The sequence below is a fragment of the Aedes albopictus genome, chromosome 3, assembly GCF_035046485.1.
Source record: "Aedes albopictus strain Foshan chromosome 3, AalbF5, whole genome shotgun sequence".
In the NCBI taxonomy this organism is placed as follows: domain Eukaryota; kingdom Metazoa; phylum Arthropoda; class Insecta; order Diptera; family Culicidae; genus Aedes; species Aedes albopictus.
The window spans coordinates 414763013-414779413 of record NC_085138.1 but is presented as its reverse complement, the minus strand read 5'-3'; the positions used below and the strand labels follow the sequence as shown (position 1 = coordinate 414779413).

Genomic DNA, 16401 nt, shown 5'->3' with positions numbered 1-16401 from the left:
AGCAAATCCTGGAGGAATTCCTGAGAAATTCTTGGAGGAATTCCTGAGAAATTCCTGGAGAAATTTCCCTAGGATTTCGTGGAAGCATTTTCTCCTAGAGGAATTTGAGTTGGAATTACTGTATGAAGTGCCGGATAAACGGTTAGAAAAATTCTCGTAGAAACTCTAAGAAAAATTCTCTAAGTACCTCCTGGAAGAACTCTCAGGGAATCTCGTGGAAAACTATTCGAGAGACTCTTGGAAGAATGCCCGGAGGAACTCCTGGAAAAAAAAACCTGGAAATACAAGTAATTTCCGAAGGTACTTCTGGAGGAATTCTCGGATGAGCTCCTAGAGGAAATACCAGAGGAATTTCTGGAGGAACTTCCGAAGAATTTTCTCGGCGAATGTTTTGTATGAATTTTCGAAGTAACTCTTGAACTAATTGCCGGAGAAACTTTCGGATTATCCTAGTAATTCCTGGAGAAATTCTTTGAGAAATTCCTAGAAGAACTGCTGTGAAAAATCTCGCGGGAATTTGCAGAAGAATTCCCAGATGAACTCCCGGAGGAAATCTCACAGAAACTTTCGGAAGAACTCTGGGAGAAACTCTCGAAGAAATACCTGCAGAAACTCCTGACAGAAATTTCGAAGCAACTCATGAAGAAAATGCCGAGGAACTCTAGGATCAATTTCCGGAAGAACTCCCTAAACATTTCCCAGAGCAACTCGTGGAGCAATTTCCGGAGGAACTCCTACAAGACTTCGCGGAGGAACCCTCACAGGAATTCCTGGAGAAATTCCCACATGAATTCCCGGAGGAACCTCTTTATAAATTACCGGAGGAACTGCTACATGAATTCCCGTAAAATATGCTAGAGGATAATGAAAATATCTCCCTCGAATAACCATGTTTTACCCTATGTCATCTGCGGAACCAAACGATCATTTTCGATGAGAGCGTTTCCAGCACAATGTTTATAGACTATCCTACTACACTTGATTAGCGCACTATTTATTCATATGCCGTACATTGTCTTCCAGTTTCAGCACGGTTATCCATTGGCCTCCCCAAACAACTTCTTTGTGGACTAATCTGTGTGGTGTATGATGCACGTGCTCAGAATAATGCCTCTATCTGCTAACGGACAGTACGCAACACCTTCCGAGTAACGCCTAACGCCCAACTGTCAATGCACGGCCGACCAGCGCATGGTTGGCCATGACTCGTCCTCTTTCTTCGGTCGACCGTCGGACGCATCAGACGTGCGGCACTGAGCACGGCGATTCCCCCGCGAGTAGCAATCGGAATTGCACAATGGCGAACCTGCCAGGTTTATTGCGAGCTTTTCGCAATAAATAAAAGTGAAAAACGTTGATTATTTTAAGAGTTCAGGTAAGCGAGTGCGAGAAAATATGTACAATTTGTGGTCTGCCACGCAACAAGTGATTTTTGTGAATAAACCCGGTTTAATTCCAAGCATCAATGAAAACGCATGGATAATTCGATTTGAGATCGAAAAGATGATTTGGTTTCGGCTGGTGATGCCGAAGGCGCTGTAGAACAGCGCCGGAGTACTTCGATTGTCGAATTGAAGACAGGTGGTGTGGAAAACCTTCCGAATGTTTTGGTTTCGGTTGACGATGCCGAAGGCGCTGTAGAACAGCGCCGGAGTACTTCGATTGTCAAATCGAAGACAGATGGTGTGGAAAACCTCCCGAATGTTTTGGTTTCGGTTGATGATGCCGAAGGCGCTGTAGAACAGCGCCGGAGTACTTCGATGGTGGAGTCGAAGACAGGTGGTTTGGAAAACTACTCGAATGTTTTGGTTTCGGCTGGTAATGTCGAAGGCGCTGTAGAACAGCGCCGGAGTACTTCGATTGTCGAATCGAAGACAGGTGGTTTGGAAATCCACTCGATTGATTTGGTTCCGGCTGGTGATGCTGGAGGTGTTGTGGAACAGCGGATGAGTGTATTGATTACGGAATTGTAGAGTGGTAAATTTGGAAAACCAGGATGATTTTGTTTCAGACGGTGACGCTAAAGGCGCTGTAGAACAGCGCCGGAATGTTTTGATTGCATAATTGAAGAAAGTTGGTTTGGAACATCATCACGAAGATTTGGTTTCTGCTGGTGGCGCCGAACGTGCTCTTGAAAGGCACCGAAGTGATTAGATTGTTGAATAGAAGAAAATAAAGAACTGTTTTATTTATTGCATTATCAAAAAATATATATATTTAAGCGTGTTTTATTCAGGAAAACACGCCTTTTGCGAGTGAGCTATTATTGAAAAGCTAGATCAATATTGCCATTAGATTGAATAGCAAAATAGCAGTCAAGTCGACTTTAGTTTATGCTTCTTATGTTATTGTCGCGCTTATCTTTTATTAGAGTCTGGCGGCGGTCGTACACTCGCAAGGCATACAGTCGCAGTGACACTCGCAAGGCAAAACAAAAAGAAAATATGTTCCTGCGCAAAACAAAAGCACGTGGGTTTCGCGAAGCGACAGATGTTTTTGAATGTATTTGTTATGAACGGCAAGAGTGGCTCAGTGAAATGAGTGTGCTTGCTGTCAAATCCCATATAATGGAATAAAATATACTTTTAGAATCCGGTGAGGCTGTTATGATTAGTAACTGTTGCGCTTATATCAGAAGACAGAGGCAGATAATCGCTTTATTCTGATTTTTCTTGAGAGTCGTAATATCTGCTGGTTGAGGAGCTTAAAGGTGAAACATCAGAAAATACAAACATGGCCAACTTGAATCCCTACTAACATTGTTCAAGTGCACAAATCTTGTAAATTCTTAAACAAATACGCCTGCTTTTTGATTGTCTGCCTTTTTTTTTTGCAAATGAGCAAAGCTAGGATAAACAAATGCATTGTGGCAAGATGCTTCGTTCGTCAGATTTGAGCGATTTGAGCCCCCTCATTTTGCATACTAAAATTGAGATAGGGTTTTTGTCGTTTCTCCTTAATGACGCTGCACGGCTACTAGACTTCACGTTTATTACAATAAAACGTTTAAAAAAAACTATAGATAACAAATATTGAGCTGTTTTTTTAGAGGAGGAGGAGGATGTGTGGTGTATGATGCACGTGCTCAGAATAATGCCTCTATCTGCTAACGGACAGTACGCAACACCTTCCGAGTAACGCCTAACGCCCAACTGTCAATGCACGGCCGACCAGCGCATGGTTGGCCATGACTCGTCCTCTTTCTTCGGTCGACCGTCGGACGCATCAGACGTGCGGCACTGAGCACGGCGATTCCCCCGCGAGTAGCAATCGGAATTGCACATAATCCAAAGCTGTGCCTAATCGTCATCCGCCTCCGCCGTCACGGCCAGAGTAAAAATACACCTGCAAAGCTCTTCCCATTCCGGTTCCAGCTTGTTTCCTCTCGAAAGCTTCTGATGGTCATCTGATGTTGCGATCGCCCAGCTCTTGATCCAACGGTACCGTTCTGTTCTAGAACTAGATGAAAAATTGAAAGGCATGAATAAACATATTTGCTGCGGAAAATAGCTAGGTATCATAAAAACATCCATACCTGATAAGAAGCGAAGTGGTTGATAATTTCATTCCGAACCGGGCAATCTTCCGCTGATGATATTGATTGGATTTTCCCCGGTCCGGGGCAGGAAAACAGCAACAAATACAAACCGATATCACGCGCGATCCGAAATTAAACGATAAACTGCAACGAAAGTTTTCGCGAATATGCAGCGAAACCAAAACAAACAACAGCTGTCAAACAATTTGGAACGGACTGGATCGCGTTCCAAATCTTGTGCAAAATGAAACAGAGAGTACAGAAGGTGCGACACTAGTTTTGCCAAGCCAAAAAACCTCAAAAAAAGCCGAAAAAAGATCAAAAAAGTCGCTAAAACCCGCAAAAGTTTTGCGGGTTTTACCGGGTTTTTTCGTCTTTTTTCAACTTTTTTTGGGGTTTTTCGGCTTGGCAAAACTAGTGTCGCTCCCCCTGAGAGAGTATTATGTTTCCAGTTCAAAACCGAATTAGCGACATTTTTTCTTTGACTTCCGCTGCTTTTGCCTTGCGTTAAACACAATGTCGGATGTGGGGCGCTGTATTGTACACCTGGTGCTCTATACAGCGCCCCACTTCCGACATTGTGTTTAACGCAAGGCAAAAGCAGCGGAAGTCAAAGAAAAAATGTCGCTAATTCGGTTTTGAACTGGAAACATAATATGCCAGTTTTATTTTATTTAGACCGGAACTGTTCGAAACTGGAATTTAGAACGCACCGGTGGAGATCTAAATTTTCGATTTGGTCTATTCAAATGTCAAAATTTGGAATAGAACGCGACCGCTGAAAACGACCTAAGAGATGCAGTAGAAGGCCCACAAAAGGGTTCTGGTCCTATAAATTGGTGTGACGATCGGAGCCTAGCTAACATATCTGCTCTTTCATTACCTTCAATTCCGCAGTGACCAGGAACCCAGTATAGATTGACTTGATTACGACAAGACAGTTTTTGAAGTGATTGGACACATTCCCAAACATGTTTAGATGTACATGTTGCCGAATTTAGAGCATTCAGAGCTGCTTGACTGTCTGACATAATACAAATATTTGAATGCCTGTAATTTCTGCGCAAGCATATAACATCACATTCCAGAATTGCTTTATTTTCAGCTTGAAAAACAGTTGGCCACTTGCCCATCGGAATCGATAGATCTACACCAGGGCCAGTCACTCCTGCTTCAACTTGACCGTTCAATCTTGAACCATCTGTATAGAAAGTGTTGATCCGGATCGAAGGTTCGGTCCACCCGATCTCCATAGTTCACGTTCAACGTTAATCACTTGATATGGACGATGAAAGTTGTATTTTTTCGTCATTCAATCTTCATTATTCAAAATCAAGGGATTAACATTAAATGTTCTCAGAATGCTGAGATGACCTACACGATCACCAGCCAAGAGGTTCACAGATCCTTCAATCCTTAGAGCACTTTTCAGCTTCTAATTGTACAAATTGATGTAATGGGAGCAAGTGAAGCAAAGCATCCAGTGCTTTCGACGGCGTACTCCTCATTGCACCAGTAACTGAAAAAGTTGCTAATCTCTGTAGATTTTCTAGCTTATTTTGTGCACCTTTTTCCCTAGTTTTAGGCCACCACACCAATGAAGCGTAGGTAATCCTGGGTCTCATAATTGCCAAATAAATCCACCGGATCATTTTTGGCTTTAGTTCCCATTGATTACTAAAATATTTTTTACTTATCCATAGAGCATTTGCCGCTTTTTTAATTGCATGCTCCAAATGATTATTCCAGCTTAGTTTGCTGTCAAGTAATACGCCTAGATATTTGACCGTATCTGAAAGTTCCAAAATAGTTCTTTTCAATCTTAGAGTTCCAATTAAGTAGTTTCTCTTTCGTGTAAATGGTACGATAGTAGTTTTAGAAGGATTTATATTTAGTCCTTCCCTATTGCACCATAAAGAGACAAAATTAAAAGCACTTTGCATTCTGCTGTACATAGTAGCCGCCTCCATTCCACTCGATCCATGGCTGTTTCTCTTCAGTTCCGTACTCTACTTAGGGTCCGCAGATCGTCCTCCACTTGGTCGACCCACCCAGTTCGCTGCGCACCACGTCTTCTTGTACCAGTCGGATGACTCTCCAGAACCATTTTAGTCGTGTTGCTATCTGACATGCTGATGACGTGACCCGCCCACCGTAGCTTCCCGATTTTCGCGGTATGGACGATGGTTTGTTCTCTCAGCAGTTGATGCAGCTCATGGTTCATTCGCCTTCTCCAAGTCCCGTTTTCCATCTGCACTCCGCCATAGATGGTACGCAACACCTTCCGTTCGAAAACTCCAAAGGCGCGTTGGTACTCTGCACATGAAAATCGTTCCACTCGTCCAAATTACACCCTCTAAAGCAATGTTGAGCAGCAAGCACGAAAGACCATCACCTTGCCGTAACCCTCTGCGAGATTCGAAGGGACTCGAGAGTGTCCCTGATACTTGAACTAAGCACATCATTCGATTCTTCGTCGCCTTGATTAATCGTATCAGTTTATCCGGGAATTCGTATTCGTGCATAATCTGCCACAGCTGTTCTCGATCGATTGTATCATACGCCGATTTGAAATCGATGAACAAGTGATGTGTGGGCACGTTGTATTCGCGGCATTTCTGCAACACCTGGCGGATGGCGAACATCTAGTCCGGTGTAGCGTGTTCAGTTCACCCATGCATCCAGCCTGATATTGCCCCACGAACTCTCTTGCAATCGGTGATAGACGGCGGCAAAACATTTGAGAGAGTACCTTGTAGGCAGCGCTCAGTATTGTGATCGCCTTGTAGTTTCCGCAATCCCGCCCTTTTTGTAGATGGGACACACGAACCTTCCATCTACTCCTCCGGTAATACTTCCTCCTCCCAAATCTTGGTAATGACCCAGTGTAGTGCTCTCACCAGTGCTTCTCCACCGTATTTTAGAAGCTCGCTTGGTAGTTGATCTTTTTTTTTTCCTTCTAAACCATAGGGGGATAAATCTGCTCATCAGACACCCTAACAGGAAGGTTAGGGTAGTGTGGGGATGAGGCCGTCTTCTACAATGCCGGTAGAAGCCAGGACTACTCTCTCCTCGACCCACTAAAACACATTCCTATGGTCGCCAAACCCTACGTCTCTCCGGAACCACCAAGAAGGTATTGCTTCAGAAAGGGGCTAGTGCATATCGCACCCTCAAGGTTAGCTGCCGTAGCCTAGCAGCAACGAACATCGATGACTCGCTCTGGAGAGTCCATCACGATAGCATGCTGGCGCTTAGCCAGTTTCCCGAGTGGTCCTCGCCACTCCCTTTGTCCTCGGAAGGCGGGCAGGGTCAACCCCGCCCGCGCCCTACTGCTGAGCGGACATCAAGAACTGATGCCCACGTGCAACCCGATCTGACCTGCCCGCAAAGGAAGGGTATCACTACCCTTCAGGCCCTATCAGATGCACCCGTAGGTTGCAGACAGCAGGATCTCACCTACCCCGACCCTTGCCGGGGACCCCTTTCCAACCGCGGGCTCAGATCCAACCCAGTAGACCGACGCCACGACAGCACCGCTACCGGGACTTCCTCTCCGCGGCCACTTAATCGCTGTAAGGGTCGATCTCGACCGCAGGGCACCGGTATGACCTACGAAGCCGACTTCGAACCCCTGGACCACCTCTTGTACTGCATCTGGACTAGCCATTCTCCGAGTCCACGCGCCACCTCCTCTGTAGCTCCCAGACGATATGGGTGATAGCCGTTGAAACGGCATTCCAGCTAATCTCATCCCTACACATTCTCTGGACCAAGTTGTCCGGAGTTGTGTCCTCTCCGCATGTGGCAAGCATGCGGTCACGCATTGTGCGAAAACGCGGGCACACGAACAACACGTGTTCCGCCGTTTCCTCTAAACCATTGCACACTGGGCATTCGGGAGAATCCGCATGCCCGAAACGGTGTAGATACTGTCGGAAGCAACCATGACCTGTAAGGACCTGTGTCAGGTGGAATGAAACTTCCCCATGGCGCCTATTAATCCAACTATCTACCCTCGGTATCAACCTATGGGTCCACCTTCCTTTGGTGGAACTGTCCCACGCGCGCTGCCATTTGACCATAAAGGCCATCCTGACAGTTTTGCGTATGCCTCTTGTGCCGCGCATTTCGAAGCACTCCATGTCCTCACTGATAAGAATGCTGATAGGCACCATACCAGTAATGACACAGAGAGCGTCGTGTGACACGGTACGGTACGCGCTTGCAACCCTCAGACACATAAGCCTGTAAGTACTTTCCAGCTTCCGTCGGTAGCATTCAGTACTTAGCGCGGTACCCCACGCCGGGCCGCCATACCTAAGTATGGACGTAGCAACACTAGCCAGAAGCTTGCGCTTACTGGCGTACACCGCTGAGCTATTGGACATCATCCGGGACAGTGCCGCAATAGCTGTGGAGGCTCTTTTACAGGCATAATCGACGTGGCTACCGAAGGTAAGCTTATCGTCGATCATCACGCCCAAGTGCTTGACAGAGCGCTTCGACAGGATAGTGCATTCTCCTACACTGATCTCCGTCTGCTGCGCAGACTGCATGTTGTTAACAACCGTCACCTCTGTCTTGTGGTGAGCCAGCTCCAGTTTTCTGGACCGCATCCACGCCTCCACAACCTTGATCGAGTGGTCGGTAGTCAACTTCACCTCCTCGATCGTTTCACCGTAGACTTCGAGCGTAATATCGTCGGCAAATCCGACAATCACCACTCCCACTGGGTACTCTAACCTCAACACCTCGTCGTACATGACATTCCATAACACCGGACCCAGGATGGAACCTTGCGGGACTCCTGAGGTTATGTGAAAGCACTTCCGACCCACCTCCGTGTCGTATACTAGTACGCGATTCTGGAAGTAGCTTCCGAGAATCTTGTACAAGTACTCCGGTATCCCCAGACGCAAGAGCGCATCGGCAATAGCAGCCCAACTGGCGCTATTAAATGCATTCCTTACATCCAGAGTCACTACCCCGCAGAAGCGAATTCCCCTCCTCTTAGGCTCGAGTGCTTTCTCGGCGGTTTTTGTAACCGACAAGATAGCGTCTACGGTGGACCTCCCCTTCCGGAAGCCATACTGGTTGCTCGAGAGACCATTTACGCCCTCAGTGAACTTCAACATTCTATTGAGGATGATCTTTTCGAGCACCTTCCCCGCCGTGTCAATCAAGCATATTGGTCTATATGCCGACGGGTCTCCGGGTGGTTTCCCCGCCTTTGGCAATAGTACCAGGCTCTGCCTCTTCCAAGCCTCTGGGAAAACTCCCTCGTCCAGGCATTTCTGCATAGCAGACCTGAACATCTCGGGAGCTTCTGCAATAGCTACTTTTAAGGCCAGGTTCGGAACTCCGTCCGGACCTGGGGCCTTACCTACGCTAAGGGACTTAGCTATCCCCGCAAGTTCCACATCGGTGACCCTTTCCTCATCGCCAGCCCCAGTCCCCGGCTGTCCTACGAAAGGAGGCCAAGGACTAGGATCATGACGCGGAAAAAGTCCTCCAATGATCCCCTCCAACATCTCTGGAGATTGCTCTGTAGGAGCCATCACACCTCTCGTCTTGGCCATAACGATCCTGTAGGCATCACCCCACGGGTTCGTATTGGCACTCTGACAGAGACCCTCAAAGCAGGCCTTTTTGCTTGCTCTTATCTCGGTCTTGAGCGCGGCTTTTGCAGCGGCGAACACCACCCGCCGTTCGTTTCGCTCTTCCTCTGATCGTGCTCGCTGCATCCGCCGCCTAGCCCGTAGGCAGGCGCGGCGCAGGTCCGCAATCGCATCGGTCCACCAGTAAGCCGGTGGCCTCCCATTTCTAGGGTGGACTCGCCTAGGCATGGTCGCATCACACGCACGTGAGAGCACCGCTACCAGCTCGTCGCCGTCTAAACCGAGTAAGTTTCGCTCACGGCGGAGCGCTTCCCTAAATACCTCTTCGTCGAAGTATGATGTCTTCCACCTACGAGGGCTTGGCCTTGTCCTAGCCGCCTCTTCTTCTATCCGCTGTCTGCTGTTGTTGTAGTCGATACTGTAGCGAACCGCCAGGTGGTCGCTGTGAGTGTAGCCATCATCTACTCTCCAGTTCGGACTACTTGTTAGGCCAGGACTACAAAAGGTCACGTCAATAATTGACTCCGCTCCATTTCGACTATAGGTACTCTTGGTACCGACGTTAGCCAAGTCGACATCTAAGATGGCCAGTGTTTCTAGCAGGATCTGACCCCGCTGGTTCGTGAAACGGCTTCCCCATTCCACAGCCCAGGCATTAAAGTCACCCGCTATTACCACCGGCCTTCGCCCTGTTAGCACGGTCGTTAAGCGGTCCAGCATTTGCGTGAACCGCTCGATCGGCCACCGCGGAGGCGCATAACAGCTACAGAAGAAGACCCCGTTTACTTTGGCGACCACGAAGCTCTCATATGCAGTAGACACCAACTCCTGCACGGGGTATTTACCCGTCGTCCATATCGCCGCCATTTTCCTGGTCCCATCCGAGGCCCAGTTGCCGTTGCCGGCGGGTACTCGGTATGGGTCCGAAATGATGGCGATATCCGTCTCCCACTCAGAAACCGCCTGACAAAGCAGTTGCTGAGCCGCATCACAGTGGTTCAGGTTCAGCTGCGTTACCTGCACTGTGATTTGTTGCTCACTGCGGCTTTCTTAAAGGCCGGGCACCCTGGACCACCCATCGCATGTCTGTTTTTCGAGGTTTTCCCGGTACAGATCATGCAGATGGGCGGACTCGTGCAGCTTTGGGCCTTATGACCTTCAGCGCCGCATCGCCTACACAGTTTGCGCCTGTCGGGGCCTTTGCAGTCCCACGACTTGTGTCCTGGTTCCAGACACCTGAAGCAAACCTCAGGTGGCTCGTGGAATGTCAGGTGACAAACACACCAGCCCACCTTAATACTCCCTACTTTAACGGACTTTTTAACATCCGCCACAGGTAGCTGAACCAGAGCTATCTGTGTCCCTGCTGGCCCCTTCCGCAGCCTGACGGCTGTGGCGGCCACCTGAACATCGCACTGTTGCCGCAGTGCCGTGACGAGCTCTTCCGCTTCGGTGATCTCGTCTAGGTCTTTGACCTTCAGAGTCGCCTCATGCGTAAGAGCCCTCACCTCCACTCCATCTCCAAGGACCTCTTCTGCCAGCCTCTTGTAGGCGGCGCCCTTGTGATCCTTCTGGCGCTTAAGCTCCAGGATCATTTCGCCCGTACGAGTACGTCTGATACTGCGTACGTCGGCTCCAAGACCCTCGAGCTTGGCGTCGCACCTCATCGCCTTCAAGACGTCCGAGTATTTCGACTGTTCGGTCTTGATGACGATAGCGTCACCTTTTTCGCGCCTGGCACCTGCCTTCCTACGCCTTGGCTTGGCGACCTGCACTTCTGCCTGCGGATTCCCCTTCTTCTTCCTCTTCCGCTCTACCTTTGTCCAAGGAGGTCATCTGTGACTATATCTGAACCGGTAGTGATTCGGAACCGGTTCCGGGTGTCCCGCCGGAAGTGGCCAAATATAAAAGTGAACATAACCCATGCATGCGACACGTCAAATAGCGGCATTTTAGATAACCAATTGAATGGTGAGCAGGAAAGTAGTTTCATACTATATTTGAACCGGTAGTGTTCCAGAACCGGTTCCAGGTGTCTCTCCGGAAGTGGCCAAATAAAGAAGTGAACCAAACCCATGCATGCGACACATCAAACAACGGCTTTTTCGATAACCTGATGAACGGTAAGAAGGAGAATAGTTTCAGACCATATCTGAACCGGTTGTGTTCCGGAACCGGTTTCAGGTTTTCCGCCGGAAGAGGCCAATTAAAAAAGTGAACCAAATCCAGGCATGCGACACATCAAAGAGCGGATTTTTCGATAACCAGATGAACGGTAAGCAGGAAAAAAGTTTCAGACCATATCTGAACCGGTTGTGTTCCGGATTCGGTTCCAGGTGTCCCGCTGGAAGTTGCCTATCAAAAGAAAACAAACCCAGGCATGCGACACATCGAATTGCGGCTTTTGCGATAACCTGATGAACGGTAAGCAGGAAAGTAGTTTCAGACTATATTTGAACCGGTAGTGTTTCAGAACCGGCTCCAGGTATCCCGCCGGAAGCGACCAACTAAAAAAGTGAACCAAACCCATGCATGCGACACATCAAAGAGCGGCTTTTTCGATAACCAAATGAACGGTAGGCAGTAAAATAGTTTCAGCCCATATCTGAACCGGTTCTGTTCCGGAACCTGTTCCAGGTTTCCCGTCGGAAGTGGCCAATTAAAAAAGTGAACCAAATCCAGGCATGCGACACATCAAAGAGCGACTTTTTCGATAACCAGATAAACGGTAAGCAGTTAGATAATTTCAGTCCATATCTGAAGCGGCTGTGTTCCGGAACCGGTTTCCAGGTGTCCCGCCGGAAGTGGTAAACTATAAAAGTGTACCAAACCCATGCATGCGACGCATCAAAGTGCGATTTTTTTGATAACCAGATGAACGGTAAACAGGAAAAAAGTTACAGACTATATCTGAACCGGTTGTGTTCCGGAACCGGTTTCAGGTGTCCCGCTGGAAGTGGCCAATCAAAAAAGTTAACCGAACCCAGACATGCGACACACCAAATAGCGGCTTTATCGATAATCAGATTAACGGTAAGCAGGAAAATAGTTTTAGACCATATCAGACCATATAGTAAACTGACGAAGTTGAAGGGGTGAATCCTGCTGAATGCGTCTGATGATGACCGAAGAATAGTAGGTCGAAACGCTTAACGCTAAACAAGCTGTTTATCACCGATAATGACCAATCAATCCTCTAAATAACATATCTGAACCGGTTGTGTTCCGGAACCGTTTCCAGATGTCTCGCCGGAAGTGGCCAGTTTAAAAAAGTGAATCAAACCCATGCATACGAAATATCAAATCATCAAAAATGTTCGATAAGCATATAAACGGGCAGCAGGAAAACAGTCTTTGACCCAAGCTCTGACCACAGCTAAGATTACCGGCAGTGTTGCAGAATCAGGATTAAATGCATCGCTGAATTACAACAAAACAAAATCGATGCAAGCGATACATATGCGTGAAAGAACAAAATCTTGATAAAAATTTAAGCGATCATGTCAAATCCCACCATTTTCCTGAGGCGTATTTATACAGTAGGATGAATCAACGTTGTATGGAAAAATTTTAATTTTATAGCACTTAAATTACTGCGCACAATTTTGATGTAACTGGTTGAGCCATCGCGTTCTGTAACACGGTTGAAATTTGAATGGGTTTTATTATGGGAAATTTTACTTGCTTGCACTTTTTTGTCAAATTTTACATCAATCTTATACTGCTGTTCCACGCCTAATTGTCCCATGTTATATGGGAATCCCATATAACATGGGATAATCATGCGTAGAACGGCAGCATAACCAATGATAATAAAATAAAAGCTAAACTGTGCAGAAAAAAAAATGCTGAAATGTCTTGATAATGTTCGGCATCCAGTTCTAGTAAAGGTGGTCAAGCAGTCAACTGAGAGGTTTAATATTTTTCAGCTCTGCTTATACGTATAAAATAATACATAACATAGGAATATGAGCCATCAATAAGTTTCCAAATTCGATTATGGCTTTGATAAGGTTCTTGCTTTTCTGAATAAGGCTGACACAAATTTCGATTTTCTCTTAAGCCAAAAGGGGTCCCCCCTTGGAAATTTTGGATCGGAATTCAGGAAGGGCACAAATGAATAAACCAATAAATTTTTAAATTTTAAGGAAAATTTCTTACCAAACCCGATGAGTTAAGCGGTTTTGCCTCATTTTTTGAGTATTTTTTCATTCAATACATTTATTATTTATCAACTCCATCCCCTCATTGACGAACGAGCACTGTGACAAAGAAAAAAAAATGATATTTGTTCCGTTCTAGAGTATTTTCAGGATTCAGGAACACTTCGGCTTATGGCGACGGAAATATCTTAGAGTACATATTCGACGAGAAAGGCGCTATCACCACTAGGTGGATTAATCTGGGTTTTTTTTTAAATTTTGAGTGGCCATCGTGGATTTGAGACCGCCATCTTGGGTATATTGGTCGACATTTAGAGTCCAAAAACACATCTTCCCTATACCAAATATTCCCAAATTGCATGCTTGAATTTGGAGCAGCCATATTGGATTTCAGACCACCATGTTGGATATTTTGGTCACCAGTTTTGGACTCCGGACATCTTTCTTAAACCAAATATACTCATATTGCATGGTTTAAGAGCCTAAAACACCATTAAACAGCCGCCATCTTGAATTTTAAGTCACCAACTCACCATCTTGGATTTTAGACCGCCATTAAATTTGGTACATTAAATTTTGCCTTCTTCCATCAACGCAGCAGCTGACCGTCTCTTTGTCGCTAACAAACACGTTCGCGACGAACGACGTCGTTCGTGAATCTCCTGAGCAGCCCAAGGTGCGTTACCAGTCGGTCAGACGTAAAATATCATCTAGACTCTAGAAGATGCTTCGTGTTTCATCGTTTGATTCACGCCGAAGGGACGACCACTGCTGTTGGATGTAGTCGAATCTGTCTCAAACGTGAGTTAGCTTGAGTTGCTTAGGCGTGAGTCGATTCTGTTTTGATGGACTGCGTTCGTCTTTTGAATTGATGGTTTAAGCGAGTATCATTTGACAATAATCATCCTGAATATGTACAACTCTGCTCAGCGTATGCGCAGAACCTTGAGGCCGCGTTACCAGAGGAAGGCGAGCTAGATGAGGCTTCTCTAGAGGACTGCTGGAGTACAGTGAAATCAGCCATCAACGATGCAGCCGAGAGCACCATCGGATACGTGGAAAGGAGTCGAGAAAACGAATTGTTCGACGAGGAGTGCAGACTGCAGAGCGATTTTGGATTTTGGGCGGTAATGCTGCAGCATGGAACCCGGCAGAGCGTGGAATGTTACAAACAGAAGCGGAAGCAGTAGACCCGCCTCTTTCGGGGGAAAAATGCCGCCTGGAAGAACATGGAAGTTCTACGAGAAGCTCAACGCATCCCGCAACGGATTCGTGCCGCGAGCCGAAATATGCAGGTATAATAACGGAGGCCTCTTGACGGACGGACTTGAGGTGATCGAAAGGTGGAAGCAACACTTCGAGGATCACCTGAATGGCGTGGAGGACGTAGGCACTGGAGACCAAGACAACGGAGGGAACGACTACGCCAATGCAAAACTGTACACCCGCATTAAACGCGATGCAGCAAAGGTCGGACTGGTGGTGAATGCCTCAAAAACAAAGTACATGCTAGTAGGCGGAACCGAACACGACCGGATCCGTCTGTGTAGTAATGTTACGATAGACGGGGATACTTTCGAGGTGGTGGAGGAATTCGTCTACCTCGGAACCTTACTGACGGCTGACATCAATGCTAGCCGTAAAATACGAAGGCACATTATCAGTGAAAGTCGTGCCTACTACGGGCTCCATAGGATGCTGCGGTCGAAAAAGATTCACTCATGCCCCAAGTGGACCATGTACAAAACGCTAATAAGACCGGTGGTGCTCTACGGACACGAGCCATGCTCGAGGAGGACCTGCAAGCACTTGCCCATTGGAGTTTTCGAGCGACACGTGCTAAGGACGATCTTCGGCGGTGTGCAGGAGAACGGTGTGTGGCGGAGAAGGGTGAACCAGAGTGCACTTTACGGTGAACCCAGCATCCAGAAGGTGGCCAAAGCCGGAAGGATACGGTGGGCAGGGCATGTTGCAAGAATGCCGGACCACAACCCTGCAAAGCTGGTGTTTGCAACTGATCCGGTTGGCACAAGAAGGCGTGGAGCGCAGAGAGCACGATGGGCGAACCAGGTGGAGCGTGACCTGGCGAGCATTGGACGCGACCGAGGATGGATAGCGGCAGCCACAAACCGAGTATTGTGGCATAGTATTGTTGATTATGTCTTGTCTCAAATGTGATGTTGAGCAAATAAATGTATGTATGTACTTGAATGGACTTTTAGCCTGTATTACTGGATCCAAAAACACATGTTCTAACAAAAAAAAATCCCTCATTGGTAAGTTCGTCTCGTGTCACCCCATCGTCGTAATGTGGACCCATCGAAGAACATGAATGAATGCTCATTGTTGCTCTTGGTATAAACGTTCGAATGTTTATTATGTCTTCGGGATTTATGCATAAATAAAATCGATAAAAATACACCACACCAATGGATCGAGCGTGCGTGTGTTGTTTGACTCTGACATGCATCATGTTTACAATGCACGTTTCCAACCGCAGACGGCATTCGACGATTCTCGGTTTACGGATGGGCGGCGGACGGGTTAGGGTTCTTGCTCCATCCATGGGAAATTCAAATTTCACTACAATTAATTCCGACGGCATATTGTATCAAGTTTCTTAGAAAACAATAATTATCATACTCAACGGTGCTCTGCATAGCAATTCATTGATTCTACTTGAATCCAAAACAAAACAGGGAAGCGACATCGTAATCATAAGAGACGAAAAGAGTAGGCGCTATGAACTCAAAGGTACCAATTCAGATTGCTTGCAATGGAAATAGTTCTTCATACACACTCTTCTTTCAGAGCCTTGAATGGTTATGCAATAGATCGGTTTCATCACCCCGAAGCGTTCATAAAAGCCAGTGTCGTCACATCATAGCATCATCGGGTCAAATGCTAATGAGCTTTTACGATCATCTCATTCTAGACGATTTTACTGTCTTCTTTCGTTGCATTTTTGTACCCTACATATAAAGAAGAACAACTTTTTTTCACCGAAAAAATCAGCAATTATGATAATTAGTGAATGTGCAAGTTGCGTTGCATGCAAGCAACCTCAACCTGAACAAAA

General features: G+C 46.8%; 1 long non-coding RNA gene across 1 annotated transcript; it reads right to left on the bottom strand.

The window, feature by feature from the left end:
- Window positions 1-639: 639 nt before the first annotated feature.
- LOC134292010 (uncharacterized) lies at window positions 640-3791 on the bottom strand. The gene is made up of 3 exons (XR_009999409.1): window positions 3536-3791; window positions 3283-3459; window positions 640-1070 (listed from the first exon to the last, which is right to left on the bottom strand). It is a non-coding gene; the product is annotated as an uncharacterized LOC134292010 (long non-coding RNA).
- Between the last annotated feature and the right edge of the window lie 12610 nt (window positions 3792-16401).